This window comes from Adiantum capillus-veneris, chromosome 8 (assembly GCF_014529385.1).
Source record: "Adiantum capillus-veneris isolate H3 chromosome 8, ASM1452938v2, whole genome shotgun sequence".
Taxonomy (NCBI): Eukaryota; Viridiplantae; Streptophyta; class Polypodiopsida; order Polypodiales; family Pteridaceae; genus Adiantum; species Adiantum capillus-veneris.
The window spans coordinates 108,598,999-108,625,925 of record NC_140938.1 but is presented as its reverse complement, the minus strand read 5'-3'; the positions used below and the strand labels follow the sequence as shown (position 1 = coordinate 108,625,925).

The following is a 26,927-nucleotide window of genomic DNA, read 5'->3' as shown; positions in this document are numbered from 1 at the left end:
AAATCCATAGCAATACTTTCCCATGGTTTATCTGGAATAGGTAGTGGTTGCAATAACCCTGGTGCCTTTTGCCTGTCAAACTTGACCTTCTGGCAAATTAGGCATTCTCGCACAAAGGCATCCACATCTCTTCTCAATGTAGGCCAATAGAAGAATGTCTCAATCGCTTTAACTGTAGCATCGATACCACGATGCCCTGCATATGGTGGGACATGACTCTCTTCCATAACTTTGCGTCGCAATGGCTTTGTGACACAATCTGCCATGCATCATCATGAACCCATCTTTGAGAAGATAGTGTTCATGATGTTGTCCATCCATTAGCTGCTCGAAGACCCTTGCAAAATCTTCATCATTTGCATACTGTTCTTTCATAGCATCAAGTTCATGATGATAAGGAATTGACACAGCTGAAATTTGTGGCTTCCTTGACAAGGCATCAGCCACAACGTTTTTCTTGCCTTCCACATGTACAATGTGAAAATGGAACATGGACAAGATATTTGCCCATCGCATATGCTTCTCAGATAACTTTGTCTGTGTCAAGAAGTATCGCAAGGTCTGATGGTCCGTTTGGACAACAAAGTGTGCACCTAGCAGGTAGTGTTTCCAACTTAAGAGCGCACGAATCACAGCCAATAACCCTTTCTCATAGACCTGCATGGTCATCTCTGGCCCTTGCAAAATTCTGCTCTCATAGGCTAGTACCCTACCATCTTGCATTAGCACTGCACCAATGCTACTACCACATGCGTCACACTGGACCACAAATGACTTCCTAAGATCTGGCAACACAATGACTGGATCTGAAGTCATCTTTTCCTTTAAATTAAAAGCTGAAATCTCTTTCTGTGTCCATCTAAAGGTGACTGCCTTCTTTTGAAGAGCATGTAAAGGTGAAGCAATCTCAATGTAATTTCGGATAAACCTTCTGTAATAGGAGCATAGTCCCAAGAAACTTCGGACATCGTGCACGACCGTCTTCAAATCTGGCCATGACTTGATCGCTTCAACTTTTGCAGGATCCATTCTGACACCATCCTTTGAGACAATGTGTCCCAGAAAGTGAATCTCTTCCAGAAAAAACTCACTTTTCTTTGCATTGATGAGCAACCTATGACTGCGTAGCTCTTTGAACACAATGGCCAAGTGATACCTATGCTCCTCTTCATTCTTTGAGTAGACTATCATGTCATCAAAGAATGTACCAACAAATTGCTGGTGTGGACGGAAAATTCTGTCCATCATCTTATTGAACGTAGCAGGAGCATTCGTGAGACCAAAGGGCATCACTAAAAATTCGTAAAGGCCAAACGTTGTTCTAAAAGCAGTCTTGTGCACATCCTCTGATCTAATGCGGATCTGATGGTACCCACTCTTTAGATCTATCCTGCTAAACATAGCTGCTGCTTCTAATTTGTCCATAATATCATCAATTCTAGGTATAGGGAACCTATTCTTGATGGTATTCTTGTTGAGTGCACGGTAGTCGATGCACATACGCCATGAGCCATCCTTTTTCTGCACCAACAACACTGGAGAACAGAATGGAGATGAACTGGGCTGAATCAGCCCCTTTTCTAACTGCTCCTGTACTTGGCCCATTATCTCTTTCTGCTGAGCCACACTAACCCTGTACGGAGGCTTATTTGGTGGGCTATACTGCCTGGCACCAAATCTATCGCATGGTCCTCGGGTCTCTCTGGCGGTAATTGAGACGGTAATGAATCGGAAAGAGAGTCACTATATTGTTGTAAAAACATTGACCTTTCTTTATCTAGCACATATAAATTTAATTCATCACAATCTGACACTTCACGTGCAAAAACCAAGTACGCAAAAAGATGCTTTTTCATTACAGAAGTAATAGCAGAAGCTGATACAGTGTGAATAGACTCCCCTTTAAGCTTTACATCGAGAATGTGAGTCTTTCCTCTGCTCTGTACAGTGATCTTTTTGTTGTAGGCATCCATGATTCCCTGTACACAAAATAATCAAGGAATACCTAACAACACATCACATCCGTCCAGTGGCATGATGTAAAATTCTTCAGCATCTACATAGGACTGGATATGTAGGCGCAACTTTCCAATGATGGGTGTCACAGCCTCTGTATGGCGAGGACATGCCAAACCTGCCTTTGCTGTATACCCCATCTCTTCAGGTGTGATTCCCAACTTTGAAGCCAATCATGGGGAAATGAAGTTGGCTTTGGCACCTGGATCAAAGAAGATAAGCACTGTTTGATCCCTGACCTTTCCCCATGCTCTGCAAAGCTCACTTGCATCTGAATTTGGCTTGTCGCCCACCATATCTGGCACTAGACCAGCCATGGGCTTCTTTCCTTTCCTGTCCTCCTTGTCTTCAGAATTAGCTGGCCTTTTCTTTGTAGGACAGTTGTAAGCAATGTGGCCAAGCAGCTCACAGATAAAGCATTTGTTCTCTGACCTCAGGACCTTCTTTTGCTCTTCCGACTTGCGAGGAAAACGTCTTTTCCATTTCTTCGTTGGTCCCTTTTCTGATTCAGCCGTAGCTTTGTCTTTCCCTGCGCTGGCTGGCTGGCTCCTGAGTCCCTTTCGGAGCCTCCTTGGGAACATACTTCTTCGCTGAATTTTTCTTGGCTGATCCTTCCTTGATGCCAGTATTGAATTCACAATCTTCTCCCTTGAGCAAACCATTGCCAGTGTTTGCTACCTCGATGAGTTGCGTCAAAGTAGTGACTTTGGTCTTCGTGCAGTACTTTCTCAATCCTTTGGGTAGGCCACAACAGTATTTTTCAATCTGTTCTGTCAATGGCACAAACCTATAGGAAGTTACTGGAAGTAGAGCTTTCCAAAACTTCCGATTGTAATCATCCAGATTCTTGCAAGTAGCAACATTAAGCTGGTGCCATTCTGTCATGACATCTGCTTCAAAGTCATCAGATAACCATGCTGCTGCAAAAATCTACTTGAAGTAAATCCATGTGGACGGAGCTTGCCCTTGAAGCAATAAAGTTGTCCACCATTGTCCCGCATTCCCTGTCAAGAAAGTGGCTGCCTTGCGGACCTTTGAAGCCTTTGTAAAGTTTCCCCCTGCATAGGCCTTGTCAAACTGTTGGAGGAATGAGAGAGCCTTCTTCCTGTCATCAAACCCTGTAAAGGTCGTGAAAGTCACACCTTTGCCACCTTCTTTGTATGGAGTTGGCCTCTCCAGCGGCGTTAAGTTGTCATATAGAAGTGACTGAAACATGGGAACACTCTTAGGGTTTATTTGTGTTCCCTGACCGCAATTAAGTTGACCTGGAAATGCCATATTTGGCTGCTGATTTGTAATTCCAGCCATACCAAAATTTGCCTGTGGCATCCCAAATTGGCCCTGAGTGTTCGGTATTTCTTTATTGTTCAAAAGAGGGAATAAACGCTGTGGTTCCCTACAAGTTGCCCCACACAAACTTGGCTGAATTTCAACTATTCCGGCCCGATTTCGGTAGCATAACTGTACTAGGACCCTTCACAGTCAGTATTCCCACGCATTGACTGACTTTCCCGACGCATACGTGCACTTTGCAAAACCTTGCGAGAATCTGCAGCACGCTGAATTCTCTGTTTTCAGCCCCGAAAATGCGCCAGATCACCTGTACAGCGGTCCCCTGGCGTCCCCGAACCTCCTGGGGGTGTTAGGGTCCGTTTAGGGCCAAAACCCTAAACCTGCAAAAATACACAGCAGACTGTAATTTACTGTTTCGGGCTCCGTTTCGCGTGCCGGTCGCATCCGTAGCAAGTCCTCGAGCTCCCGCACCTGTAGGGCTACTTGCCCTTTGAATCGGACGAGATTTCTGGCGAGAAACCTCTCCGAATTCACCTGTACCTGCGGGGGATTAGCCGCTAGCTAATCCAGTACTTGTGCAAGAGGCTCTTGCCTCGGCAATCGCGCATGAACCCACACAATTGTACATTGGTCAATTGAAAAGCCCACTAGAGGGGCATAACATACTGCTATAGAGAAGAGAGAGGGCAGTGTGTAGCGTGTAGGGCATCACTCCTGGCACCGCACTGTACATAGGAGGGAAAGCAAGCACTCCATAGCTCTTAACCTGTGACAAAATCTGAAAATGAGCCCTCCTTCTCCTAAATTCAGCGCCACTTCTTGTTGCATGAGGAAATTGCACCAGAAGGTGCCACTTGGCACATTTACAAGCATTTTTCCCGTTTCGGGGTTGCCGCCTAGAAATCTCCCAACCAGTTGCCCTGTTGACTTCACGACAGAGTAAGAAAATGTTCCCCTTGTCATTCCGGAGGTAATGATGCAAACACATTTTCAGGTCTCTAAATAGCAGTTCCCTAAATTTTAGGAGATGCTGCCATTGTATCTTTCTAGGTCATCCGACCCCCTTTGTACACTGTAGCCACACCCAGAACTGAAATGTAGCCTCTGTAGCAAAGGATTCCACTTTGGCTAGTCAATGACCCCACTTTGGCTAACCATAGTCCTTGTCCAACCTTAGTGCTCTCTTGCCCTCAGGCCTGGACTCCCTCTGGACAGTTCCACACTAGCTATGCAATGCAGGGCAGTTAGATTTCCCGAGGGGTGTTTCCAAAAAGTGAAAGTAAATAGATAATAAGAAAGAAATCAACAAAAAGGATAGATAGTAGTCACACGCTGGTGACAGCTGATGTTAGAAAACGCTAGATGAGGGTGTTGGTCCTATTGAGGGTATTGCTTCCATCTGCCGGGTATTGAACTTATTCTCAGAATTGACCCCTAGGGTGGCCTATATATGGATTTATTGCTAGGTCAAGTAGTCACCAGTGAAGCCCCACGACTTGCAATAATGGTGCTAAATGTCAATCATTAGTAAGTTGAAAATCTACTGATAAGAGGTGTTTTGTATGTAGTAAACTACCTAGGCGAGGTACTAATGCTATGCTATGGGAACACTCCCCAATGTCTATACCTAGCAGACACTAGTTGTGCTCATGTCCAATCAGAGGGTATCCAACTAATCTTAAGTGTATGGACATGCACATCCTACGGACAGGCTCACAAGTGTGCCAGAACACTTCCTAGGCTCTCCTTAACCTTAGAAATAGGAGTTATAGCTTGTCCACATGCACATAGGGTTAGTGTGAGAGTGAGCAGCGGAAAGAGTGTGAGCCATGCGTGTCGAAAACGTTGGAGGGAGAGATAGAGAGAAAATGCAAGTGCTCTGCAAATGATGCTCTCAATACACAATCTGTAATGACTACAAGACACTAAGCATTCTATTTATAGAATCTTAGGTTGAGGTAGGGAAAAAATGTGTAACTGGTGCTAAAAACATAAAAGCCCAAAAATGCTAAAAATGTGTGCACCCAGCCAATGCACCCAGCCAAGCTCAGAAAATGACTGGCCGGACACGTGCTAAGAGTGTCCGCCCATGCAATCTACATGATGTGCGATGGGTGGCCAACTCGTGACAATCACTAGCCGTACAAAATGGCGAAACAACGGTGGTGTACCCTAACACCCCTCTCAACACTGGATACTGAGACAACACAAACGAGTCGAAGGTGAGAAGCCAAAGTCCGCTGAGGTACAGCCTTCGTGAAGATGTCTGCTGCATTGTCCTTTGTAGGAACATACTCCAAATGAAGATGTCCAGCCAAAACCCGCTCCCGAACATAGTGGTACTGCACCTGAATGTGCTTAGTCCAAGCGTGAAAGATAGGGTTCTTGGCAATAGCAATGCAACTTTGATTGCTGCACAAAAGACAAGTCGTAGCAGTTTGGCGAAAACACAACTCTCCCAGTAATCTCCGTAGCCATATGGTCTCACAAGCAGCATAGCAAGCTGCTCTGTACTGCGCCTCTGTAGAAGATAGCGCGACGGTGGGTTGCCGCTTACTGCTCCATGAAATGGGTCCCGAGCCGAGTGTGAAAACTACTCTTGTAGTAGAGCACTGGATTTCCTGCCCAATCTGAATCGCACCAACCAAGTAAGGTGCAACCCTTGGAGCGACCATAGAAAACACCATGGTCTAAGGTGCCGCTGATGTACCGCCAAGTACGTTGGGCACACTGCCAATGTCGCTGACGAGGTCGGGTGTTGAAGGAACTAAGGACAGAAATTGTGTAACAGATGTCTGGTCGGGAATAAGTCAGCCATACGAGGCAACCAATAACATTCTTGTACTGCTCCAAGTCAATCCGTGGGGAAGGATCGTGAAGCGATACGTTCTCTTTAGGCTCAAGAGGAATGCCAATCGGTCTGCAGCCTGTCATCTGGAATCTCTCTAGGATAGCATTCGCATACTTCCGTTGAGAAAAGAAGATGCCGTATGGTGTCTAAAAAATCTGGAATCCAAGAAAATAGTGAGGAAGCCCAAGGTCAGTCATCTCGAAACGCGTCTCCATAGCTTTCATGATTGGCTTGATCCTGTTGGTCCATGAGCCTGTGAAAATGAGATCGTCCACATAGACAATCACTATCGCAACCAAAGAGCCATTAGAGACAACATAACAATTGGAATCTGATGAGGTACGCCGTAACCCCAAGTTCAGGAGAAACTGGTTAAGTGTGAGGCACCACTGTCGTCTAGCCTGCCTCAGTCCATACAATGCTTTCCACAACTGATAGACCCAATCCTCCTTGCCTGGTATACGAAATCCAGGAGGTTTCTCCACATAAACTTCTTTATCCAAATCTCCATTCAGAAACACACTTTTGACATTCATCTGGAAGATAGACCAACCAAAGTTGGCTGTGAGAGCAAACACTGTGCGTATGGTAGTCATGCGAGCGGTCGGAGCAAAGGTCTCGTCAAAGTCCACGCTTGGTCGCTGTGTGAAACCCCGAGCAACAAGTCTCGCCTTGTGTTTGTCGAGGGAACCATTGGCCTTGTACAGTGACTCAACTCCCTGGGAGTCTTCCTTTCCAAGAGCTGAGAGGGGTGTTATAGTTTTGGCATCTCTCTGGATTTGTCTAGTCGGTCCCCCTGATAGGGAGTGAGGGTTGTTTTGTGGCTGGATTGAGGTAGTTTTCTCATGTCGGGATTCACTTAGCCATGCGTAGCCTTAGGGTTTTTGGTTTTTCCTATAGCCATGTAGGCTCCTGCAGCCAAAGAGGATTTTCCCTTGCATTCCCAGTGGTGCCAGATGCCCTATGGGCTCCCTTCATACTCTCCTTATTAGGTCGTGGGGGGCTAGATCTGGGTCAGGCAGCCAGGGATTGGGCCTATAAATAGGCTTAGGGGGGTCATCTCTTGCAGAGTGTGCAGCCTAGCAGGGTGCCCTTATGGGCAGCCCTTTGCCACAATCAGCCAGCCGGTGTGTGTGTGTTTTGAGGAGGAGGCCGGGGGGGGGGGGGGGGGGGGGGGGGCAGATCTGCGTTTTTGCAGCCCCTCCCTTGACGTTTTTTGTGGCACCCCTCCTAGCGTTTTTGGTGGTAGGCGTGGGCATCACGGAGGTCTGATCCTTTGCAGAGACCCCTCAATAGGGGCGATGGGCAAAAGAGCTTCTCCTTGGAGTCTTCCCCTCAAGGCAGTCCATTCTGTGGGCATCGTAGTCAGAGGCGGAGCACTCTTCCATGTGCAGGCCTAGGAGAGGAGAGATCTCCATTCCCTCTAGAGGGTAGCCACACCGGTAGCCTCGAGGCATCTTTCTCTCTCTCTCTCTCTCTCTCTCTCTCTCTCTCTCTCTCTCTCTCTCTCTCTCTCTCTCCCCCCAGTTCTTTCTTGATGCCAAGAGGAGGATCAATGTTGGAGTCTTAGCCCATGTTGCCGAGTTAGTGGCCTCGTGTGCAAGAGTAGATGTAGCAGTTGTGTGTTTCTTTTATCTTCCAAGAAAAAGATCCTTCTATTAGTTAATAAAACTGCCCATCAGGCTACAAACTTCCCTGACAAGAGGGGCTACATCAGCATGAGGGGAGACTTTCCTAAGAAAAAGTGAGATATGTATAATGACGGCTAAATTAGTATGTGGGAGGAGGAACAACCACATAGGTGGCTTGTAGTACTATCTAGGAGTCCCATGGACCATGGTGTAGAAAAGGCCATAGGAATGTTTCGCAATGCTCTCATATGCAGTCGGAGCTGCCTTGCAGCCTTTCGAACTGACCTTGAAGTGTAGGGATCAACTCCGTACAGTCTCCACCGGTGGGATAGGTGGGCCTCAAAGATACGGAAGCACCGGACTCTCCATATGAACTAGAGAGTTAGGCCGCAAATAAGCTTCCAACAAAGCTCTTTATCACTGCTCCACTCTTGAGGCGTAAGTCTATGGCATGCTAGATTGTAGACCGGCCCTCCTGTGTCACAATCATCTTGCTAGCTGAGGAAAGCTCTAAACGAAGTGTTCACTGTTGGGCCCATGAAGGGTGGAGCAAGCAACAACACCCCAAGTGTACCGACTAGCTGACGACAAGGCTGGCATCAATCGTAGAATCTGTAGCCAAACCTATTGTGCCATGGGGTAGTCCCATAGACAATGCCTTTGTGACTCAAGTGGGTGGTCACAAGCGGCACAACTTGCTAGGCACCGTAGACCAACCAACTCTCCACTGTGGTAGCTCGATGGGCGACAAGCCACTGGAACATGGTAACGGTTGTCTGTTGTCCCATAAGCGCTCCCAAAGGTTTGTGGGGAACTCAACCGTGAGACCCTCTTCTTGTCAGTGATAGGGCGGGCCTCTCTCCGAGCAGCTAATATGTGGCGTCCCAGTCGTGCAGTGTAGTGGAAGAAAAGGATCCTTGGGTGATCAACTGAAACAGAAGGATCCTGCTAAAACCACTCCTTGTGTCCCATTGCACTCACACCAAAGGGCGACTCTCCCAAGCCCAAAGGCACCAATGTCGAGTCTCAAGATCTGTCACGATCAAGCACACAGATCCTCCCTCTAAATGCCAACAACTAGAATCCGTTGAAAACAACACTTTACTACTTCTGGTGCCTTAGTAGCAACTCTATGGAGGCAACCCTCTCATTGAGCCTCGTAGAACATGCAAAGGCTTGAGTCTGAGTAGGCCCAAACTGCGATGAGGACCTCAAAACAAGTAAAGGCCCCCATCCAGTGGTGGGAGCCACCGACTCGAGAGACGTGTACCACTGTGCTAGTATAGCCTCCACGATATCTTGTCACATGCTCTATATCCCCCTCATGTCACGCATCCGAATGCTCTGACTCTCCTCAAGAAGTGTTGTAAACTGCAACCAGTCTCCTAGGGTGCGGGTTGGATCCTCTACCATGGGACCCCATGAGACATGGGGTCTATTGCCAACCATGTGACCTCACTGTGCACTGACCAACGAGTTCCATGTAAGAGGTTTCTTCAAGCGCTCCTGAATGCATGTGGGCTGATGCTGCTCAAGTCCCCCCCTTAGCTGCCCCCAAGACCAGAGTAAGCTTAATGCAAAACGGTCCTCCCATCTCTTGCTCAGGCCCACTTTGCGCATCTCTATGAAAATCCAACGAGTGGAGGGGCTCCATGTAAGGTGCAACGGAAGTGAATGTTGAACTTTGCTCAAGATGAGTGCTCCGAACTGTGCTCAAGGTTCCTTTACTTACGGAAGGGAGAGCCTTCAGTTCCTTTAGTGAGAGAGTGCAAGTGATCACAAACAAAGTGGGTAACATTGTGAATGAAGGTACTGAGACTGAGAGATAGAGAGAGAAGAATACGACACCAGAATGTTGTCAAACCCTCCTCCAAAGGCCCCACTCTCTATGGCGAGAGCGGTCTACTATTGATTGCACAAATCTCTATAATGCTTTGGACTTGCCGATGATGTCGACGACGATGAGACGGGCTGAAATCCGAAAACGCTAAGGGCTGAAATCTGCAAATCTTGTATTTGCTGAATTCTGACTCTATGTCGGTGACGATGTCGATGGCGACGATGTGACAACGACGCGCTGAAAACGTAGATGCTGAAACTGCAAACTACGTTGGATATGATCGTGCGGCGAGGATCTGCTGCGGGAATGTGAGATCAGCGAGGTTCGGGACTTCTTTTGCGATGTGTCTATGCTGAAAACTGAAAACGTTGGTGCTGTTGTGGATATTGTCGCGGAGAATGTGCAAAACGCTAAGGGGTCATGCTGATGCAAAAACGCTAGGGCTGAAAACTGTCCTGTGATTGCCGGTTGTTCTGCAAATGCAAAACGCTAGGCTTCTTGATCTGTCTGCTGTCGCCAGGCTACTGCAATGCAAAAACGTTGGCTTGGTTCTTGATGGGAAAAACGCTAGGTCTACTATGTTGCAAAACGCTAGGTATTGCTTTGGGGGGGGGGGGGGGGGGGGGGGTGATCTTGCTGAGAAGGTGTCTGTTGAACCTTGGTTCCTGTTGCCTCTTCTGCCAAAATCCACTAGCCCTAGGTTTTCTTTTATATATGCTTGTCAAATTTGCCCTACCTAGTTCCCAACAAAAGTCACTTGAAAACAATAAGTGAAAAATGGCTAAAATAGGGAAAATAGGTCTATGCACTGTAAAAATGCTCCTGATGGGTTCTGACTGTAATCTGATGGTCATGCTGTGTGCAACCAGAGGATATGCATCTACTCTAAGTGTCTAGGCATGCACGGTCTGTGAACAGACTCACAAAAGTGCCAGAACACTTCCTAATCTAACTGAACTGAACCCATGTCATGAAGTAGCTTGTCCACGTACACATAGGGTTAGATGTGCATGTGACATCCCCCCCTTTTCAAAGTGAGGTACGGGTACCAAACTGTATGGCGTTGAGGGAGATCGCCAACAGCGTCGGGAATCCTGGGAAAGACTCTTCGCGGGTCCACTCTTATGCGTGGGTCGTGCGATACTTGAACTTTATACAGGTCTGCGACACTTGCTTCTTGGGTCGCGCCGAAAGCGACACAAAGTCATCCGTGGCTCCTTCAATGCTTCAACTTCGTCTATAGTCATGCGTCTACCTTCTTTAAGAATCTCCGAGGTTGAAAATTCTTGAAACCACTTCCAACACAAAAACATGAACATACCCATTCCACGTAAAGTGACTGGAAAAATACTATTCTTCTTAAAAAACTGTGCATGGAATGCAGATGAACAAAGTGACGGAGTGCCAAACGGTTCATCAAACACACACAAACAATGGAATTGAAACTTGTCGTTTTGATCTAAATCAATCAACTGTGGCAAAACACAATGGAAATGCCTATGCTTGATGCTCAATCCTTCTTGTGCTCTTTCGGATAAAAAATTGTGTCATGCCAAGGAAGAGACATGGAATGTGGATTCCTTGAATGCAAACATTTCATCTTTTCATGAGTAATCCGCATACATTCGTGCTCATTTATGAATGAATCGTGCTCAGCGTACAATATGTCATGCTTGTGAAAAGGGATCACATAAGGACGGTGACTAAAATACAGGAAAGCATCACGAATGAAACAATCGAACAATGCGTGCTGACTAATCATTCGAACACATAATACTTCCTGTGGAGGTTCTTTGGACCTCGACTCGAGAGCCAAGATCGGTTCTTCGTGATCTATCGAATGTGCAATGAGGTTAGCTTCACTAGAAAAAGCATCAACTAAACCATTATCCTTGGGAACAATCATTGCTTCTTCTTGCAAATCATCATGCTCGTGAATAATCACATCTTGATCATGCAAATCATGTGTGTCGTGCTTTGGAAAAGAAGAGACTGAGAGAGTCTCTTTCTTCAGATTCTTTTCAATTTTCACTTGCACATTAGAAATGAGAGATGAAGAATGAACAACTTGCTCTTTACAAATGACAATGGGAGAGTCACTTTTGGCATTGAAAGTGAACGTATTTTCCGCCCAATCAATGAGAGGGTTATGTCACGAAACCATTGAATGCCCAAAAGCATATCACATCCTGAAAGAGGAGAGACTACAAATTTTCTGCGGAAGGACACTTGTTGAACAGTGAACAAAACATCAAGGCACTCGTGTGTGATGAGAGAGTCCATACCGGAAGAGAAGCCTGACACCTCGAAAGGAGATGTCTCGCTAACCTTCAAGCGGGCTCTTTCGACAAGAGAGTCACTAATCAAATCATGCATACTGCCTGGGTCAAACAATATGACAAAACACTGACCGTTCACATGACCATAACACTTAATGAGAGACTCATCAATGGGAGGATCATGAGAGGCTTGGGTCACACTCGTGTTCTCATTTATTGCATTGACAGAGGAAGTGGGTTCTGTGGGTTCTTTAGAGTCATTAGATTCAAGCTTAGGACATGTTCTTTTTATGTGACCCTTGATGTGACAATGAAAACAACGATCTTCCTTAGAATAAATGCTTTGTTCTTCCGACGTAATGTATCCTCCTAAAATTCCTTGTTCTGCTTTTCCATCTGGAGTGAGCTTAGGTTTAGCAATTGTGTTAGCTTTACCCTTAGGTTCATTTGGAGAGTTCTTTTCTGAGAGACTATTGGAAGATTGGTTAGAAGAGTTACCGTTCTATCCATTCTTACTGTTCTTACCGTTCTAAGAAGTGTGAGAGGTACTTGTGGAAGTCTTGTTTTCCTTAGGCTTTCCCTTGTTGTGCTTCATCTCCTGCTCGAGAGCAATCGCTACCGCCTTGTTGAGATCGATCGGGTCGAGGACTTCGACATCAAACCTGATATAGTCGTCCAACCCGAAAATAAAAGACTCCTTGCGCTCATCATCCGATTTGCATAATTGCAAAACACGATTAGAGAAAAACATAACTGGCACATTATTTTGCTTGAGATTGTGCCAATCGTCTTTCAACCGTGCTCGGTACTGTGGGGGACATAAACCGCGCCTTGAGCTTGTCTTGGAAGTTGGCCCAATTGAAAGAAAGGGGCGTGCCGTCCTTGGCTTCCTCTAGGTGCGTGGTCAACTGCGCCTCTTGCCATGCGTGGTACCAATTAATGGCATCACGAGCAAGGTACATGGCTGCCGTCAAAAACTTGCTATTCCTTGTCTTCTTAGTTGTCCCAAAATAAGCATTAAATTGATGCAACCAAGAATGAATAATCGTAGCATCCATCTTACCATCATACTTACTGAACGTGATCTTCTCTAAGACAGGGTCGTTGGAGTTCAAATCTCGACGTGCACCACTTGATGAACCACCAACATCTTTGTCTGGCTCGGGTTTCGAGGTGAGGGCTTGTCGGACCAACTCTTGCATGCGTAGGTCTCTCTGCACCTAATGCTCTGCCTCCAAGGCCGCTCGTCTGTCTTCGGCCGCCAAGCGCGCTTGCTCACGCTCACGCTCAATAGCTGCCTGTCTTGCTTCGGCCGCCAAGCGTGCTTGCTCACGCTCACGCTCAATAGCTACCTTTCCTTCTGCTTTTCTTTCTTTTCGTTAATCGCGCTCGCGTTCCAAGGCAACACGAGTCGCTTCTTGTCGTGCCATCATGTCCATCATCGACTTGACCAAAGCCTCCATAGGATTTGGTGCAAACCATGGCGTGGATGGGGAAGGGGGAGGGTCGGAAAAACCTTCTGGTGGGGAAAATTTTTCTTCGCCTCTTCCATGCTCATCACCTCCATGCGAAGTATCCGTTTCGCTTCGGGTAATGACCATATAGTGAAGTCGTGGGTTCTTAAGTTCACGAGGAACTTTGGGGTCTTGTGGTTCTTGGTTCTTGAGGGTCTTGAGGTTCTTGAGGTTCTTCTTTAGCTTGCAATCTGTGTTAGAGAAGGATCTTCTCTTACCCAAGCTCTTCTCTTTCCCGAGGGCGTACCCCTTGGCGGCCTTGCGCTCACACCAAGGTTGCTTTTTCCCACCTCACGTCGATTGGCCGGCCGCTAAGTGCACGGTCCGCTCTCAATGAGTGAAAAGAGAAACAAGGGGAGGCTAGACAAGCCCTTCTTTCTTGGGTTTTCTGTCACTCTTCAAAAAACACGATTAGGTAATCGACACGTCCAAGAGGATTTGGGTTACGCGCGACCGCAACAAGCAAAAAAAAAATTCTTGTGGTTCTTTCCTTGAGTGATACAGAACACTTCCAAAGCTCTGATACCAATGTAAGGTGCAGCGGAAGTGAATGTTGATGTCACGTGACACATCCCAACCCTATGTGTCCGTGGACAAGCTACACCACAACAGGGTTCAGTCAGTCAAGTCAGTTTAGATTAGCAGTGATGTGGCACTTTTGTGAGTCTATTCGTAGACCGTGCATGCCCAGTCACTTAGCATAGATGCATATCCTCCGGTTGCACACAACATGATCATCGGAATTCCCATCAGAATCCATTAGCATCAGTTAGGGGAATTTTCCAGTGCATTTAGCCTAATTTCCTATTTATTGGGATTTTCACTTACTATTTTTAAGTGACTTTCCAACAAAAGTAGGTAGGGCAATTTTGCTAAGTTAATATATAAGCAAACCAAAGTTCACACTTTTTGGCAAAAGAGGGAGCAGGAGCTTCCCGCTCAACAGGCAACTTCTCAGCAGTAACCCCCCCAGCACCCCCCAGCGTTTTTGGACCTTCTTCTTCGCGGGGATTCCCAGCAGATTCCTTCGCCATACATCCCCTTCCATTGGCGTTTCCACCAACAGCATACCATCGCCATAAGTCTCGTCACTGGCGGTTTTCCCCTAGCACCAACATCAGCAATCTCAGCCATTTACTAACTCTAGCAGGACATACCATTTCAGCGTTTTTTTGTCATCATTGGGATTGCAGACCAACAGTAGATTCCAGCGTTTTCATCAGCTTCCAGCCTTGGTAAAAACGTAGCCATAACAGATTTTCAGCAAGGGAAGAAAACACAGCCTTTACTAGCGTTTTTCAGCAGGTATTCCCCAGCCTTGGCAGCGTTTTCCAGCAGGTACAACTCAGCATCAAAACGCAGCTTAGCAGGTACAATACATCAGCGTTTATTTCTCTAGCATGACCTCCGATACAACCATCAGATTCAGCCATTGAAACAGCGACAAAACAGTCAATTTCAGCCCGAAACAGTCCATGAAAAACAGCAGATAGAAGAACTCAGATTTCAGCCGTCAAGTCGTCGTCGTCATCGGCATAGTCCCATTGCATCAGTCCATTGCATTCGCATTGTACACCTTTGTGCAATCAAAGTAGACCACTCTCTCCGACGAGAGTGGGGCCTTCGGAGGAGGGTTTTACAAACCTCTCGGTGTCGTATCTCTTCTCTCTCCTTCTCTCAGTCTCATTCATTTGTACGCACAAGATCCACTCACTTGTTCGTGATCACAGCACTCTCTATAAGACGGAAAGCTCTCTCTTTCCCTAAGAACTAAAAAGAACCTTGAGCAATAAAGATCACTAGGGTAAAGGGGCCAATAAAAAACCGGCCCCCTTTAATGGGACCCTGGACTCCCCAAGTTTAAAATTGTAAAGGTCCAATGTAGGGACACAAGTGGCCTTGTGGTGAGGTGGTTAGCTCAACTCAACTTAAAATCACTGCCGTTGGATCTGGGTTCAAGCCTTGTTGGCTGCTATGCCCCATAATAACCCCCTTGTGTGGCTTTCCACTCATGTCCATTTTTGTTACACAGAAAATCTTCGACGACGTTGCGCGTCGTTGAAGAAGCACCGCGCGTGGGAGAGATTTTTACTGTAGGTAGGTATTGATGAGCTCTTCCAATTGTGCTCATTCAACCTGAAAATGGTGGAGTATGCTGGCTGCAATTTGCGAAGCCCCTTAGGTGGCCTTAAGTTGGGGGTTTTACCCTAATCTTGAGAAAATACAACTTTGGTATCAGAGCTTTGGAAGTGTTCTGCATTACTCAAGGAAAGAACCACAAGAATTTTTTTTTTGCTTGTTGCGATCGCACGAACCCAAGTTTACTTGGGCGTGGCGATTCCTAATCGTGTTTTGTTGAAGAGTGACATGAATCCCAAGAAAGAAGGGCTTGTCCAGCCTCCCCTTGTGTCTCTTTTCACTCATTGAGAGCGGACCGTGCACTTAGCGGCCGGCCAATCGACGTGAGGTGGGAAAAAGCAACCTTGGTGTGAGCGCAAGGCCGCCAAGGGGTGCACCCGCAGAAAAGGGTAGAACTCGGGTGAAGAGAAGATCCTTCTCCAACGCGATTTGCAAGCGAAAGAAACGCTCAAGATCCTCAAGAACCCAAGAACTCAAGAACCTCAAGAACCTCAAGAACCAAGTTCCTTGTGAACTTAAGAACCCAAGATCCTAGTGCATGGTCGTCACCCGAAGCGGCATGGATACTTCGCATTCAGGTGACGAGCATGAGAGAGGCGACGAAGGATTCTTCCCACCAGTAGATTTTTCCAACCCTCCCCCTTCGCCATCTATGCCACGAGTTGTCCTCACACCTATGGAGATGATGGTCAAGTCGATGTTGGACATGATGGCACAACAACAAGAAACGAATCGAGTTGCCTTGGCACAACTCGCAAGCAAAGCAGAAGAACAAGCAGCAAAGGACCGTGCACAAGAAGCCAAGGGCCGCGAGCGCGATGAAAGAAACGACAAACTTGTTGCAAAACAAGAAGAAAATCGACTTGCTCAGGAACGTGAGCGCATTGCGCTTGCCGCAAAACAAGAAGAGCAGCGTCTTGCTCTCGAACGCGAGCGCGTTGAACGAAAAGAACGCAAAGCAGAAAAGGAGGCCGAGCGTGAAGCTCAAAGAGAGCTTCGCAATCAAGAATTTATAGCCCAAATCCTAGCCTCGAAGACCGAACTACCCAAAGATCGTGGGAGTTCGTCAAGTGGTGCAAGCCACGATGCGGATTCACACAATCCAGTCACAGAGAAGTTGACTTTCAGTAAGTATGACGGTAAGATGGATGCTACTGTTATTCATTCTTCGTTGCATCAATTTAATGCTTATTTTGCGACAACTAAGAAAACAGGCAATAGCAAAGTTTTGACGGTAGCTATGTACCTTGCCGGTGATGCCATAAATTGGTACCATGCATGGCAAGAGGCACAGCTAGCCGTGCACCTAGAGGCAGCCGAGGATTTTACGGCCCTCTCTTTTAGTTGGGTTGATTTCCAAGACAAGCTCAAGGCGCGGTTTATGCCACCTCAGTACCTTGCACGACTGAAGGACGATTGGCGAGCTCTCAAGCAAAACGGTATGCCGGTTATTTCTTTCTCTAATCGGGTTTTGCAGCTCGGCACTCAATTACGCAAATCGGATACGAAGCGCAAGGAAGCATTTCTTTACGGATTGAACGAGTATATCAAGTATGATGTTGAGGTACTCGATCCAATTGATCTCAACAAAGCAGTAGCAATTGCTCTCGCCCACGAGATGAAGCACAACAAAGGAAAGCCTAAGGAGAACAAGACTTTCACAAGTACCTCGTAGACTTCTCAGAACCCGCAGAACGGTAAGAATGATAACTCTTCTAACCAATCTTCCAATAGTCTCTCATCAAAGAATTCTTCCAATGAATCTAAGGGTAAGGCTAACACAATTGCTAAACCTAAGCTTACTCCATATGAAAAGGTAGCACAAGGAATTGTAGGAGGTTACATCACTTCGGAAGAACAAAGCACGTATTCTAAAGAAGGTCGTTGTTTTTACTGTCACAGTAAGGGTCACATAAAAAGAACATGTCCTAAGCTTGAATCAAATGAATCTAAAGAACCCACAACACCCACTACATCTGTCAATGCAATGAATGATAACATGATTGTGCCCAAAGTTTCTCAGGACCCTCCCATTGATGATTCACTCATTAAATGTTATGGTCGTACGTCAGGGCACCGTTTTGTCATATTGTTTGACCCAGGTAGTATGCATGATGTGATCAGCCCCTCTCTTGTTGAGAGAGCCCGCCTCGAAGTTAGTCCGAGATCTCCTATCGAGGTCTCTGGCTTTCGTCCTGGTATGGACACTCTCATCACGAAGGAGTGGCTTGATGTGTTGTTTGTAATTCAACAGATTGCCTTCACTAGAAGATTTGTTGTTTCTCCTCTCTCAGGATGTGATATGATTTTAGGCATGAAATGGTTTCGTGAAATAAACCCTCTCGTTGATTGGGAGGCTAGCACTTTAACTCTCAATGCCAAAAGTGATTCTCCTACTGTCTTTCATGGAGTGGACACTGCTCCTTCTCCATCTCTCATTGCTAATATGCAGGACAAGGTTAAAAGGATTCGGGATAAGGAGATTCTCTCAATCCCTTTTTCTCCACAGCATGACACAGGATTTGCATGATTATGAGAAGCATGATGATTTGAATGATATTGATAAGCATGATGATTTGGATGTCAATGATAAGCATGATGATTTGCATGATCAAGATTTGATTTCTCACGAGCATGATGAGTTGCGTGAAGATGATGTGATTGTTCACAAGGATGATGTGTTTGTGGATGCTTTTTCTAGTGAAGCTAACCTCGTTGTAGATTCGATTAATCACGAAGATCCGATCTTGGCTTTCGAGTCGAGGTCCAAAGAACCCCCACAAGACAATTCGATCATTCAGGACAAACCGATCTTGGCTCTCGAGCCTTGGTCCAAAGAACCCTTACAGGAAGTATTATGTGTTCGCATGATTGATACGCACGCATTGTTCGAGTGTTTCATTCGTGAAGGTTTCCTATATTTTAGTCAGCATCGTTATGTGATCCCTTTTCCTAGGCATGACATATTGCATGTTGAGCACGTTTCTTTCATGGATGAGCACGAATGTATGCGGATTGTGCATGAAAAGTTGAAAAGTTTGTATGACAGGAAGTCACATTCCATGTCTCTTCCTTGGCATGACACAGTTTTTGAACGAGCACATGATTGTATGAGTACCAAGCATGGGCATTTCCATTGTGATTTGCCACAATTGATTGATTTCGATCAAAGAGAAAAGATTCGATCGCATTGTTTGCATGTGTTTGATGAACGGGTTGTAACTCCGTCTCTATGTTCATGTACATTGCATACATAGTCTTTAGAGAAGACAAGATTTTTTTCCTTCACTTTACATGGAATGGGTATGTTCATGGTTTTGTGTTGGAGATGGTTTCAGGAATTTTCAGCCATGGAGATTCTTGAAGACGAAAGAAGCAGGAGTCTAGACAAAGATGAAGCAAGGAAGGAGATTCAGAAGACTTGTTTGCATGTGTTTGATGAACGGGTTGTAACTCCGTCTCTATGTTCATCTACATTGCATACAGAGTCTTTAGAGAAGACAAGATTTTTTTCCTTCACTTTACATGGAATGGGTATGTTCATGGTTTTGTGTTGGAGATGGTTTCAGGAATTTTCAGCCATGGAGATTCTTGAAGACGAAAGAAGCAGGACTCTAGACAAAGATGAAGCAAGGAAGGAGATCCATAAGACTTTGTGTCGCTTTCGGCGCAGCCCAAAGAAGCAAGCGTTGTAGACCTTTATGAAGTTCAAGTACCGCACGACCCACACAGCAGAGTGGGCCGGCGAAGAGTCCCTTCCAGGATTCCGGATGCTGTTGGTGATCTCCCTCGACGCCATACAGTTCGGTACCAGTACCTCACTTTGAAAAGGAGGGGATGTCACGTGACACATCCCAACCCTATGTGTCCGTGGACAAGCTACACCACAGCAGGGTTCAGTCAGTCAAGTCAGTTTAGATTTGGCAGTGATTTGGCACTTTTGTGAGTCTATTCGTAGACCGTGCATGCCCAGTCACTTAGCATAGATGCATATCCTCCGGTTGCACACAACATGATCATCGGAATTCCCATCAGAATCCATTAGCATCAGTTAGGGGAATTTTCCAATGCATTTAGCCTAATTTCCTATTTATTGGGATTTTCACTTACTATTTTTAAGTGACTTTCCAACAAAAGTAGGTAGGGCAATTTTGCTAAGTTAATATATAAGCAAACCAAAGTTCACACTTTTTGGCAAAAGAGGGAGCAGGAGCTTCCCGCTCAACAGGCAACTTCTCAGCAGTAACCCCCCCAGCACCCCCCAGCGTTTTTGGACCTCCTTCTTCGCGGGGATTCCCAGCAGATTCCTTCGCCATACATCCCCTTCCATTGGCGTTTCCACCCATAGCATACCATCGCCATAAGCCTCGTCTCTGGCGGTTTTCCCCTAGCACCAACATCAGCAATCTCAGCCATTTACTAACGCTAGCAGGACAAACCATTTCAGCGTTTTTTTGTCATCATTGGGATTGCAGACCAACAGTAGATTCCAGCGTTTTCATCAGCTTCCAGCCTTGGTAAAAACGCAGCCATAACAGATTTTCAGCAAGGGAAAAAAACACAGCCTTTACTAGCGTTTTTCAGCAGGTATTCCCCAGCCTTGGCAGCGTTTTCCAGCAGGTACAACTCAGCATCAAAACGCAGCTTAGCAGGTACAATACATCAGCGTTTTTGTCTCTAGCATGACCCCCGATACAACCATCAGATTCAGCCATTGAAACAGTGACAAAACAGTCAATTTCAGCCCGAAACAGTCCATGAAAAACAGCAGATAGAAGAACTCAGATTTCAGCCATCAAGTCGTCGTCGTCATCGGCATAGTCCCATTGCATCAGTCCATTGCATTCGCATTGTACACCTTTGTGCAATCAAAGTAGACCACTCTCGCCGACGAGAGTGGGGCCTTCGGAGGAGGGTTTTACAAACCTCTCGGTGTCGTATCTCTTCTCTCTCCTTCTCTCAGTCTCATTCATTTGCACGCACAAGATCCACTCACTTGTTCGTGATCACAGCACTCTCTATAAGACGGAAAGCTCTCTCTTTTCCTAAGAACTAAAAAGAACCTTGAGCAATAAAGATCACTAATCTTGAGAAAATACAACATTCATTCCACTGCACCTAACAATTGAACTTTGCTTAAGATGAGTGCTCCGAATTGTGCTCAAGGTTCCTTTCACTTACGGAAGGGAGAGCCTTCCGTTCCTCTAGTGAGAGAGTGCAAGTTATGACAAACAAAGTGGGTAAACACTGTGAATGAAGGTACTGAGACTGAGAGATAGAGAGAGAAGAATATGAAACCAGAATGTTGTCAAACCCTCCTCCAAAGGCCCCACTCTCTATGGCTAGAGCGGTCTACTATTGATTGCACAAATCTCTATAATGCTTTGGACTTGCCGATGATGTCGACGACGATGAGGACCACGACGAGACTGGCTGAAATCTGAAAACGCTAAGGGCTGAAATCTGCAAGTCTTGTGTTTGCTGAATTCTGACTCTATGTCGGTGACGATGTCGACGGCGACGACGCGCTGAAAACGCAGATTTCAGCATCTGCGTTTTCCGGGCTGAAACTGCAAACTACGCTGGATCTGACTATGCAGCGAGGATCTCTGCGAGAAGGTGAGATCTGCGAGGTTCGGGACTTCTTCTATGATGTGTCTATGCTGAAAACTGAAAACGTTGGTGCTACTGTGGATCTTGTCGCGGAGAATCTACAAAATGTTAAGGGGTCATGCTGATGCAAAAACGCTAGGGTTGAAAACTGTCTTGCTACTGTCGGTTGTCCTGCAAATGCAAAACGCTAGGCTTCTTGATCTATTTGCTGTCGCCAGGCTACTGCAATGCGAAATTGTTGGCTTGGTTCTTGATGGGAAAAATGCTAGGTCGGCTGTGTTGCAAAACGCTAGGTATTGCTTGGGGGGGGGGGGGAAACGAAAGCGGAGAGTGGATCTCCCGGCTACACGGACCGTCTACAGACACATGTTGAACAAACCACCCGACCATAGCCACCATTCGGTAGCTCTTTCGTACTGGGGCCAGCGTCCAAGGACGTAGGCGTGCACCTGTAAGATCGAGCGTCCCATACCACCCGGCCTCACCTCCTCGAGGTGACCTCGCGTACTCCTTGCCTCGCGGGCTAACCACTAGCACTCTGCCAATGGGGGTCGATAACTGCAAATGAGGCCTTGGCCTCCTTTTTATAATAATGGCCGGCCACACTGACCGTGTTCTCACTACGTCCGCTCGGATACTGGACGCCCATCTCGACGGCATCTGGGCTAGATTCCCTCTCCTGTGAGTGGGACATAACATACTTCCCCCCTTAAGAACCATTGATGTCCTCATCAATGAAGTGGGGATATTGAGCCTTCAAGGGTCTAACGGGTTCCCAAGTAGCAAACCTTTCAGATTGACCCTTCCATTTAATTAAGTACTCGTCATAAGCCTTTTGACGCGAATGACGGGTACGATGATCTAAAACTGCCTTTGGTTCGCGAGGAATATACTCAGTTTGCATATCTTGCCATACATTTTCCTCGATGGACACAACGACGTCGGCTTCGCCCAATTTTACTTTAAGGCGGCTGACATGAAACACTGGATGTACACTAACATCCGAAGGAAGAGCCAGTTTGTAGGCAACTTGGCCAATTTTCTTTGTGATCAAGAATGGACCACAATATCTAGCTGAAAGCTTATAATGCTTTCTTGTTCGCATAGTCTTGGAATCCTTGGGTATCTTCAGATAGACCCATTGTCCCACATCTAGAGTCCTTGGAGATCTCTTTTGATTAGCATAAGTAGTGACTCGATCACGAGCCGTTCTTATACTATTCTTAGCCAATTCGAGCATTTCTTGCATGTCATACAGGAAATCACGAGCTTGGTGTTCCTTGACTTTCTCTAAGCCAATAGCAATTGGGGATTTAGGCTCAAATCCATAAATCAGCATGAATGGGCTAAATCTAGTAGCAGAATGCTTGCTACTATTGTAGGCAAACTCTAACTGTGGAAGATATCTTTCCCAATCAGACTGCCTGTGAGAGACATAGGCTGTTAACATGTCCTCTAATGTATGATTCATCCTCTCAGTTTGTCCATCGGACTCAGGATGGTCAGAAGATGACATACTCAACTTAGTATGAAGATGAGCAAACACATCTCGCCAAAATCGGCCAGTGAACTTAGTACCTCGATCACTGACGATATCCTCTGGTAGACCATACAGCTTATAAAGCTGATCGACAAATAAAACTGCCAACTCATGGCTTTTTATAGTCGACTTCGTTGGTATAAACTTCGCCATTTTTGTGAGTCTATCGACCACAACCCAAATAGCGTCATTGCCCCGACTAGTATTTGGCAAACCAACGATAGAGTCCATGGAAATACTCTGCCACTTGGCATCTGGGATTTCCAATGGATGTAGCAAGCCAGCTTTCCTAAGGCGCTCTGCCTTATTGACCTGACACTGAGCGCATCTCTTTACATAGCTTTCTATGTAAGAGCGCATTCTTGGCCAATAGAAATATTGCTTGACCAAAGCCAAAGTTCTCTAGATGCTTGGGTGCCCAGCGCTAGGAACATTGTGGCATTCGCACAAAATCCTTTGTCGAATCTCATCGATTTTCGGCACGCAGACTTTACCATTTCTGAACAGTAGTCCACCTCTAATGGAATATTGTCATTGTCTTGTCTCTCCAGCACGACTCACTTGGGTCTGCAGATCACCCAAGCCTGTATGCGAGTCATGCCCTGCTTCGACCTCGTTCCATATCTTGTCAAAGTGGCCATCGGAACGACATAGCCCTCGGAGAGAGAGATAGAAATCCGTCGAGATTTCAGCCATAGACAAGGCGTTAATCTCAGGAATCCGGTTGAGTGCCTCGGCAACTTGATTGCTGGATCCTTTTCTATAACGGATCTCAAAGTCAAACTCTTGCTTAAGCTCAACCCATCTAGCCTTCCGGCCTGTGAGATCACCCTGATCACAGATATAGTGCAAGGCATAGTTTTTTCATGCGGCAACCATGCGTCTCACTCGGGCGGGTATGGAAGTCCGATATAAGTCCGATTCAGACCCCCCCGAAGATTCCATACGTGGAATACCATACGGCACTAAAAAATTAGTGTATATATATATATCTCATAACAAATAGCAATTAAAATTAAAACACTAAACTCTAGAGAGTAGCCCAAAGCCACATAATGCATTAAAACATCATAAAACTTGAAAATGTAGAATCTAGCTAAATCAAGGAGTCGGGAGCCGAGAAACAGATCAAGATCTCTGATCAATAGATACATCAAATGATCAATGAATCAGTAGATGGAAAAATATGGAGCCTCCAAAACCAACAAGACTGTGTACTGAGTACTCCAAAATTCAAATGACAAAACATAAATAGAGCCTAGAGGGTGGAGTCCAGTCGCTCCATGCTAAATAGTGAATCCAAAACATAAGTAGACTGTAGAGCTAAGAGGAGTTAGGACCGAGGCTAGAGCAAAATGCAATGAGCTCTAACTCTCATCAAAGGCCACCTCCTCATCATCATCCTCATCATCACCCTCATCATCCTCATCCTCATCCTCATCCCAAGCCTCATCCTCAGCTACAGAGCATGAAGTCCCAATATCACTGGGCATGCTAATCGGAAGAGACTCCATAACATCAGCAGTGCTCTGTGCAATAGCCTCCTGAATCTCCTGCAACTCAAGCAAGCGATCCTCATCCTTCTCTTTGTTAAGCATCTCCAATGTCACCTCCATTCTCTCATAGCCGCGCTTTTTGATCTTGCATAAGAGCCTCAAGTTGGTGTGTATGTAGACAAGCTTCTCGGTATGAGCAGGAAGTAACCTATTTCTTCTCTTGGTGTGAATGAGAGAGAAGGTGCTCCAATTTCTCTCACATGGAGAGGCACATGTCCCTTGAGAAAGCACCTTAAGTGCAAGAGTCTGCAATGTGGGCGTGCAAGCCCCAAAAGTCTCCCATCTCCCACCATTTTACACCCTCTTGCATTCTCTTTGGATCCTTTGCAATAGGATGAGCAAATGACTTTCTTTCAGTGAGGAAAGTGTCCAACTCATCAATGAGGGTTCCCTGCATGGTCAAATCACCCTTGGTATACCTGTCCAAAAATGTCATCCACCCGTCATGAACCTCACTATCATTGAATTGCCCTCTTCCTCGCCATATAGGATGCAACAAGTATCCCACAGCATGCAATGGTGTGTGCATCATATTCCATCTATCAACGCATAGGTCCTTGATCTCTTGCATTTTTGCCGCATCAATACCTTGCATGTTTTGAATTTGCTCAACCATGCGATCCGTAAGCTCATACACAAGCCCCATGGTGGCTCCTTCCCTATCAGCCAAACGAAGTATCTTCAAGATGGGAGCACAAATCTTCAAAATCAACTTGGCCTCTTGCCAAAAGGATGCATTAAACACAATGTCCGAGACCACTATGGCCTCTGCAGTCCTGGATGCCTTCATTTTCACAAATTTTGCATCAATCATAAGCCTACGCACACCTTGCATACATCTCTCATCCACAAGACTAGCCAACATGATGAAGTAGTAGGCAAATCGAGTGGCCGATGGCTTCAACAATTCCTTCTTGCTAAGCATTCGAAACAATGCCAAGACAGTGGACTTCCTTGTGACAAATGTGACAACCTTTGTTGCATCTTCAAGAATTTTTGCAATCCAAGGGAGCTTCCCAATATCCTCAAACAAGAGGTCCAAGCAATGGCATGCACACCTCGTGAAAAAAATGTGTTTCCATTTCTCTTCCACCATTTGCCCGGCCCCAACACAATTAGTTGCATTGTCCATGCATACCTGCACAACATTGGAGGGTCCTACCCCAATAATCACATCCTTAAGTTGCTTGAAAATAAATTCTGATGTCTTTGTCTCCCCAGATGTGTCCACAGATTTCAAAAACACAGAACTAGGTATAGAGCATGCAAGAAAGTTAATGATAGACCTGCGTCTAGTGTCAGACCATCCATCACATACAATTGTGCATCCATGTTTTTTCCATTTCTCGCGCACACCCATGATCTCATGACCAATGCATTTGACCTCATCATTTAACTCTGTGGTGCGCAAAGCATTGTATGTGGGAGGCACATACGATGGACCAACTTGTCCAATTGCCTTGACCATTTCCAAAAAGAAAGGACTCCGCACTTTCCATTCAGGAATGTCCTCTGCATAAAAAAACCTGTGCAAGGCTTGATCTGCTTGCTTGCGTGCTTGCAAGCTAAATGCACTTGCCAAGGGCCCTTGTGCAACCTTCCTCTTCTTGCTCGAGGACCCCACATTTGATTTGGAGCCGAAGTCCCAGTGGCACTTACATGAGCACTCCCTGATGCATGTGTACTCATTGAGCTTGAGGCAGAGGCATTAGCTCCCAAATCATCCACCAAGGCATCTACAAATGCATTTGGGTCCTTCCCATCATTCTTTACATCTACATGCAATCTTGTGACCACCTCTTTGACGTCCTCTGGCACCAGTCCACATGGGCCTACACCATAGCCAGAGAGGGACAATAAATGTGCACGAATACGGGAGGGACCGCCGTCCCAAGTATGCCCACAATACTTGCATTTACATGTAAATTGCCCTTTCTTTTGAGGCTTCAATTGTTCTACATACTGCCATTCGGGACGCTTCACTCGGCCCATATGGATTCTGCAAACTTGCAAGGTGCACACTGCAAAGTTGCAAACCTTGACAAAGTGGAGGCCTCACGAGTAACGGACGGCGTAGGTGAAGAATCAGCCGTGCGCGGGAGAGTGTGTGGGCATTGGGTAGGGCTCCCGGCTCGCGGTCTCGAGTCCTCTCGGCTCTCAAGCTTTGATGGGGGCTCTCTCTGCACAAACGGGATGGCTGCAGGTTTTTCACAATTCGCGCAGAGGCGTTTTGGGCCACATTTAACAAATCGGGGGTTTTTTTGTCAGTGCGTCAAAAATCCCCTGCTCGCGTCCGAAAAACTGAACCATGCGGCAACCATGCGCGCACGCGTGAGGAAGCCCGATTGGGCAATCGGACGCGCCTGGAAAAAACTATGGTGCAAGGAGTGATGATCTGTCCATGCAACAAACGTAGAGCCATACAAGTAGTGCTGCCATTTCCTCAAGGCGTGGACTACGGCGTAAAGCTCCTTTTCATACGTTGGATAACGCATCTTAGGGTCAGAAAGCTTCTTACTTTCAAACACAACAGGACGTCCATCCTTGTATAATGCCGCACCAATAGCATAATCACTAGCATATGTTTCAACCACAAACGGTTTGCTAGGATCCACAATGTGCAATATTGGTGCAGTAGTCACACAGTGCTTTAGT

The 26,927-nt window shown here is 46.2% G+C and overlaps 1 protein-coding gene and 1 pseudogene across 1 annotated transcript in view; one reads left to right on the top strand and one right to left on the bottom strand.

Annotated features, from left to right (window-relative positions):
• The window catches only part of LOC147452741 (uncharacterized), a 70,892-nt gene that overhangs the window by 25,624 nt on the left and 18,341 nt on the right, over positions 1–26,927 (top strand). The window lies entirely within an intron of this gene.
• Positions 24,084–26,331, bottom strand: LOC147452742 (uncharacterized; annotated as a pseudogene).